We start from the raw sequence: 8,373 nt of genomic DNA on the forward strand, positions 1-8,373 counted from the left end.
CCATGGTCGGAGTATCATGGAGTTCAACTATGGCCGGACCCGGAATTGAAGGTCATTAGACGGGGAAGACGTAAGACAAAGCGTCTTAGAGGTGACATGGACGGATGTGGCCGTGGTGGCAACAAAGAGGGAGTCCACTAGGTCTTAGAAGTGGTCGTGGTGATGGTCTTGGCCATGGTGGTGGTAGAGGCCGTGGTGATGGTCTAGGCCGTGGTGATGGTCTTGGTCGTGGTGGTGGTAGAGGCCGTGGTGATGGTCTTGGCCGTGGTGGTGGTCTAGGTCGTGGTGATGGCCTAGGCCTTGGTGGTGGCTATGGCCGTGGTGGTGATCTTGGCCTTGGCGGCGGCCGTAGTGGAGGAATGTTTTCTTGGCTCAATGGACCATTGCCGTATGTGACTTGCTATTATCTTGTTATTTGGCTCAATGTTTGTGTTGTCATGTTGCATTGTGTGACTAACTATTATGTTGCCATTTTCATAGGTATGGCGTCATCCCAACCCAACAAAGCAACAATCACTACTAGGGAAAACCCTAGTAGTAGCGCGGGTTTAATGCCCACTAGTAGCGCTGGCAGCCGCGCTACCAATAAGGCGCTACAGCTATTACTTAGCAGTAGCGCGTGCGACAAGCGCTACTGCTAAGACACATAGCGGCAGCGCTTGTTCTATCCCGCGCTGCTGCTAATCTAGCTAGTTGTAGCGTGTTTACTATCCATCGCTACTAGTACTCTTTTTTTCATTTTAGTGTATTTATACGCCGTTATACAAATTTTGGTACAATACCAATTACGAGGTCTATATCATTATGTCCATAACAGTGTGTCAAATGAAGGTGGATTAGGTTCAAGTGGAGGCAATATGTGGTGCATGTCAAAAGTATACTACTAATCCAAACTTGATCTAGTTTGGACTAGTAGTACTTTCGATGTGCACCACATGTTGCCTCCACTTGAATCTAATCCGCCAGCACAAGCTATTTAATCATCATCATAGTCATTACCACCAACAGTATTTATTTAATCACCATAATCATAGTGTAGCACATCATCATCTTCAAACTCATTCTAGCTAGCTAATCACCACCAACACTAGATGCGGTAGCTATCTAATCACCACCAACACTAGCTAATAATAATCATCATAGTCATTACCACCAACACTAGCTATTTAATCATCATAGTCATAGTGTAGCACATCATCATCTTCAAACTCATTTCTAGCTAGCTAATCACTCCTGCTGCTCTCTCTCAGGTAAAATAACATAAAACATGTGTAGCTCTCCTCCTTCATCAAGTTGGAGCATGCAGATGAACCTGTCTCCTAATCATGGGTTGCGCTTCTGATTGCTGCCCCCTAGTACTTCTCTGCGCTCCTCCATCACAAATTTGGTCCAGTCTTTCACTATTAAGACTTCCTCGCTCTTACAAATCCTGAATGCACTAAAGTGCATTGTATGATATATTGGCCGTAAGCTAACAATACTCATGGTACCATTAGTCTCGATCCCATGAGGCACAACATTCATCGGGAGTCCCTGTTGAAGAACATCGTATAGTAACATACTTAGCAATGAACTTTAGCTTAAAAAATAATATATGCAAAAGATGCACTGAGGACAAATAGTAAAAATCTTACCATCTTTCCTAAATAGATGTGACCGTAGTTCATTACGAACACTATTGGTCGCACGTTTTCAGTACTAACATTTCTAAGTGCAGGAAGAAAATTTGTCTTGACAGTATCAAGATCCTCAAGCCATGAAACATAATGACTTAGCTCCTCGCAGTTTAGTTCAGCCCCGGGACAGTAGTAGGTCCTGTCTACCAAGCGCTGGACATGTTTGCTTGAACCGAAATAAGCTGACAATAGAAATTAGTTGTCAACTATTTTTGAATAAACAATATCAAAGACATAAATATGGTTGAGAAACTCACATAATGGTATAACTGGAGGCGTCTGCACATCGACCCAGATGTCGGTATTACCTTCAATATCATCTTCCGGACGAATATCAAAGGTGATAACCATATCAGGCTCAAATGCATAAGTCTTGCATAGTGCTCGCCAAGTTTTGCATCCAAAATAGGTGTAGTCGTCTGCGTTGTATAATTTTGCGTGGAAAATATAACCATGCTCGGTCTTCAAGTAAACTTTCTTTACCTCCATAGTACGACTGAAACCTATCTTATCCAAGACAAAAACTCTTGCATGGCAGGGGATACGCTAGTAGAATAGTAAAAAAAATAAATTATAAGTTGAAGCAAATGAAGCAGATGTGGTGCTTAATTACGAAAAAAGACTTGTCGTTGTGACTTACTGTATCCACTTCGAAGTTCACGTCCAGCTTGATGCTGCAGCACCTATCATCGTCTAGGAAGATTCCGTCGCACAGGCCGCGCTCGTCTTCGCAGTATTTGCAAATACCGAAATCCTGTTCGTTGTCAGACATTTCCTATGTTCATAGTTGAAACATTAATTGAAAATCGATCGAAGACAACTCCAGGATACTCAAAATATCTTATAGGACTCATATTGACATGAGCATTCAATAAGCAAAACCAAATCGTAAAATACATAAGTATTCAAATTAGCATGCATTCAATAAGCAAAAGTAAATCATCTCATGCGTCCGTACATCATCGAATATTATCACTAATACATCCCGAATAGTATCATACATATAACATCACTAATACAACTAAAACCCTAGCGCACGACGGGTATCAGCGCGGGCGGTGGACACCCAAAGAGAAGGAAGCATCACAGGATCATAGCTCTAGTGAGATGCCTGGAGAACCTGCCACGTATTGGAGAACCTGTGCTCCAACGCAAACAAGTAGCAACGGACGTGCGCGTCCTCCTCACTGACACGGTGATGCACCACCTCCGTGGGGTCCTCTAGCCTCTGGACCATCACTGGCCCACGCGACCGCCACCAAAGAAGGTTCGGGTCAACGACAGGCTGGCTCCTGACCAACCTGCGCCCCCCGGTAGGTAGCGCCTCCCAGTACCACCCCGGCGGAGCCCAGTCCCGGACATGGCCCATCTGGTGACGCAGGTGTCCTCCGCCGACTCGACGACAAGGATGCGGGATAGGCATCGTCGACGTTGATGCGCGAAAAATTGCTTTAACTAAAAAAATAACAACAAATGTGACATGTTCAACTAGTTCTATTAATTCAACTAGTTCTTACAATTAAATATAGTCAATTAATTCTATACCTAATAAAATGAATAATGACATAAAAAAGGCCTATGCTTTGCAGGAACGTTGACTCCTTCCCGGTGCGGCAAATCCCGGGCACTCGATATGTCCTAGTTTGTAGCACAAGTCATGCCGAAATTCACGAAAAATTTCGGCATGACTTTTGCTAAAAAGTGGACAAATCGAGAACCTGAAATTTGCCAGAACGGAAATGAATCAACATTCCGGCAAAACATAGGCCACTCGGCTTCATTTCCTGGAAACAACAAAGCCACTTGGGCACAATCGAACCACTTCAATAATGGAATATGCAAATGAACATCAATGACATATATCATATAACAAAAATATGCAAATGAAATTACTGTTTAGGCATTTTCATAAATATTTGCCCTAGCTAATTTCCTAAAAAAATTGCTAATCATTTTTCCTAAATGCTAAAAATGCCTACTGCCCTAAACAAATCTAGGGTTCATATGAACACCTAGGGTTCATATGAACATCAACACAACATCAACACATATATAAATTGCCCTAGCAGAGAGAAAGGAGGGCAGGAGAGAGGAGAGGCAGAGCCTTACGGTGACTGCGGCGAGGGAGGGGCAGGCGGCGTCGAGGTCGGGGTCGGAGCTCGGGCGCGCGGCAGAGGGCGGCGTCGAGGTCAGGGTCGGGGGTGGCGTCGAATCCGGGGTCGGGGCAGCGTTGAGGCGGGAGAGCGACGGGAGAGCGCGCGGCGCCGACGGGCGACGGCGACAACGGAGGAGTTGCGATTTGGGGGAAGTGGCCGTTGGGAAAAACGAATCGAGCGGTTTAGTCAGAAGTAGCAGTAGCGCGTTCCAGGAAGTGCGCTACTACTAACATAGCTACAGCGCGTTCCTGGATACGCGCTACTGCTATACCATTCTCTTTTTTCCCCTTTTTCATTTATTTTTCTTTACATTTTTTCCTTTCACCTTTTTGTATTTCTTTCATTTTCATTTACTTTTCTATTTGCTTTCCATTTAATTTTATTTACTTTAGTAGCGCCTCTCAGCGTAAACGCGCTGCTACAAAGCAAATAGCGGTAGCGCGGTTCGGTGAAGATCGCTACTACTATGTGCAGCCTATCGGCTAAGCCGTGCGAATTTTAGTAGTAGCGCTTTTGTACTCGGGCGCGCTATTGCTATAACTGTATCTGTAGCGCCGTTTACAACACCACGCTGCTGCTAATTAGCACCAACGTGCGTTTTTAGCCCGCGCTACTGCTAATGTTCTGTGTATAAGGTTTTCCCTAGTAGTGAATGAAGGGTGTGGAGGACACGGAGGGGGAGGTGAGATGTCCGGGTGGTGGGAGGAGGAAGAAGAAGAAGAAGAGAGGAGGAAGAAGAAGGGACAAGGACCGTGACCTTCTTATGAACCAAGAGGACATGCCGAACAAGTGGGAGGACGCATCTTTGGACAAGGTGAAGGAGAAAGATGTCAACATCCCGCCATGTTGGTGTGGAGGTGTTTGCAAAGTGAAGGTGTCCATCGACCGAAAGAAGTGTTGGACGGAAGGGAGGAGATATTTTGTATGCCCCAACTATGCTTATGATCATGCGCTTCCAACTAACGCCTATGACCAACCACCGGTAAGCTAGAGAAGTAAAATGTTATTCTCAAATGTGTGTCAGCACTAACAAAAATGTTGTATGCAGTCACCGCCTCCCCTATGCAAGTACTTCACATGGATAGATCATGAAGTGCCAGAAGATGTCCAAAAGGACCAATATCAAGATTGTCTTAGGCGCTAGCGACGGTTCGAAGAATTGTTTTGAAGAGGCTTGGAGGAAGAGCGTCGTCAAAAGGAGAGGATGGAGCAGAAGAAACGAGAGGAGGAGAGGGAACGCCAAGCGAAACTTGCTCGTGAGGAGGACAGGGCAAGGAAGCTTGCAAAGGCTCGCGAGGTTCAAGAGGAGGATGAGGCACATGACAAGAAGGGGAAATGGCCTCGCTCGACTCAGTAGGGACTTTGCTTTAGTGCACTCGTCATGGAACCGGATGCATCCATGCCGTATTTGTCATGAACTATCTTCTAGGGAAAGAAGCTATTTGTCGTCAACTATGTCGCAGTAGGCCTAAATTTGTCATTTGTAATGAATAAGTCGTGAACTTGTGAGGTTATGTGATATGTTGGTGAACTCTTAGTAGTGTGCTACTTGTGTTTGCGAAGTTGTAGTAATGTTTGAATTGTCCTAAGTGATGAACTCATTGGCATATTACTTGTGTTTGTTCAAATTGCTGTGTAGTTCAAGTTATTGTAAGTGTTGTGATGTTCAAGTGAATTGAAAGTGCTACCAAAAGTGCTTCTGTTTCTGCAGTTTTGCAGCTAACAGCACTGGAGCGCCCATGCCTCAGGCGTTGCACTATACCATGCAGCGCCCAACAGTTAGGCGTCACATAGTATAGTGCAGCGCCTTACACTAAGGCGTTGCACACTAAGGCGTTGCACACTAAGGCGTTGCACACTAACTTAGAATTTTTTTGGCAAGAAATGTTGTTGCAAAGCTTCTGTTGCTCTCTGGATCCACATCCAGATGTGCAACGCCTGAGGCCTCGGCGCTGCACTATACTGTGTGACGCCTGACCGTTGGGCGCTACACAGTACAGTGTAGCGCCTGACACCTGGGCGCTGCACTGCTGTTAACTGCAAAACTGCAGAAACAGAAGCTCTTTTGGCAACAATTTCAATTCAAAATTATAGTGCAGTGCTGTAAATTGCAGAAACTGAACAAACACAAGTAATAACTTCAACATAACATCATTTAGGACAATTCAAACAGTACTACAAGTTCGCAAACACAAGTACCACACTACTAAGTGTTCACCAACACATCACATAACCTCACAAGTTCATCAACCTGATGAAACGGCGACAAGTTCAGTTTCATAATAAAAACGACAAGCACTAATGCCTTGCGCGCATGCTCCTGGTGCCACGCCTGCTGGCGATCTTCTTCCTCCTGCCAGGACGAGCCTCCTCTGCCTCCACTTCCTCCTCTGCCTCATTATCCAAGCTCGCCATCCGTGAGCTCCCTGCGACCACCTTTGTGTTGCCTCTGTTGTCAAAGTCGGTGGGCGTATACCGGCGTATGGGCTGCCTACGCTTGAACATGTATGCGGACCGAACTTGTGCGTCCGCCAAAGTAATGTCATCATCAATCTCATCAGCCTATCACACAATCAAACAATATGGTAAAGACCGGCGTCGTAATCAAGTGAGAATTACATCTAAAAGATTAGTCATACCTCTTGGGTGACCGCACCCTCATCATCCAGATAAGCATGTGAGGAACTCACATCGTCCCCCTCATGGTGAGATAAGGGGTCTGATGGTGTACCCGACCTAGAGGCAGATGGTTCATCATATTCTGGGTCACGGCAACCGAGAAGGTTCGATAACCGCCTTAACTTCTGGGCCTGGCGCTGTAACATGAACAAGTGTATAAGATACCAAACTCCGCAAGATATGTAACATGGACACATGAGTGTGTTATGTACCTTGAGAAATTTCCGTAGTGGACCTTCATCATTGCCTTCTCCAACCAGTGTCTTCTCTAGAATAGACTGGCTTTCATCAGCTGATCTCTTGATCTGGCTGCGCTGCGGATGAGAACGAAGTAACACATTAGCCATTCAAACATGTGTAATACGGCCAATGGGAAAGTAAAGAAGGGAACACTTTACCACATAGTTAATCACCGGAACAACAGGGACTCCCTAGCCCTTCCCTGACATCTTTGTTGTACTTCCCCTTCGATAGATCCTTAAAGTTTATGGGTTCTTCAAGAATACCCTCATTGTATGCCGGCGGGCATATCTCAACTCGAGTATTTTCAAGAATCCATCGTAGGTAGTTATCGAAAGCAAGTGAGCTATGCTCACGAAGCTGGGCACGTGCACTGTTACGAGCTTGCTCCACACAAAGATGGAAGCGGGTAACATACGAAGCATGATGCTTGTCCCAGTCCTTTATCTTCCGCTGCTTTCTCCTGTCCAACCTGCATGGTAGAAAACCAAACATTAGCACAATCAAGGAGTGGCGATGCTTTGTCAATACGGTTCATGCTCTCTTACCTATGAAGTGCTTTGTCCGTGTCCACCCAATCCGGCGGGTGAGGCTGGAACAGACCAAACTGACGATACACGCGATGTGGCAATTGAAGCTCAACCGCCCAGTTGCATATCAGTGGGCACTGCATGAGCCAAAGATCCCTATCCCGCAAGCACATCGGGTTGATGGCAAACTATGGAGTGTAGCCTACTTTTTCATTGGCGCCATATGGCTGCCATTGCACCTATGAAATAGGACAACAACGCAACATTGATGACAATTATTCAGGCAAGCATGAGAAATGACTGAAGTAATGTCCTCATTACCTGCTCAGGCGTAATCGTGTCCAACTCGGCAATGTACTTTTGGTACATGAGATTGACATCGTTCGTCATCTCGGAAACCACATCCCACTTGTAAGCCCAAGTGGGGCGCCGTAATTCGTCATCTTCATCCCAAGGATTAAACTTGACGCTCTTTGGGCGTCCAATAGGCACACGCTCCTAGCTCCATACAGAAAGTAGAAGCAGAATACCACCAATGTCTGCCCTATCCGTGATCCTGCAACACGCATCGTCCAGCTACATATGAAAGAAAACAATGTTAACTTGACAGCAAGGTTGCATTGCTAATGAAGAAATGAGTTGATAACAAAACAAACCAACTACCTATCGGTACAAGTATGAAAGAGTCGCCGAACCCCAGCTCCATCTGCTATCGAAGACGGCCAATGCCTTCAGTCACATCCATGGAGCGTTCTTGCCCGTGGAGTCAGGAAACAAAATCCTCGAGACAACGTACCACATGTAGACACGAGCATGTGCCTGTATCACATCATCAGTGGCATCCGCAGGGCAATGGGCAAAGTGTTGGGGAACGTAGCATGCAATTTCAAAAAAATTCCTACGATCACGCAAGATCTATCTAGGAGATGCATAGCAACGAGACAGGGAGAGTGTGTCCACGTACCCTCGTAGACCGAAAGTGGAAGTGTTAGATTAACGCGGTTGATGTAGTCGAACATCTTCACGATCCAACCGATCCAAGTACCGAACGTACGGCACCTTCGTGTTCAGCACACGTTCAGCTCGATGACG

This window comes from Triticum aestivum, chromosome 1D, assembly GCF_018294505.1.
Source record: "Triticum aestivum cultivar Chinese Spring chromosome 1D, IWGSC CS RefSeq v2.1, whole genome shotgun sequence".
Taxonomy (NCBI): domain Eukaryota; kingdom Viridiplantae; phylum Streptophyta; class Magnoliopsida; order Poales; family Poaceae; genus Triticum; species Triticum aestivum.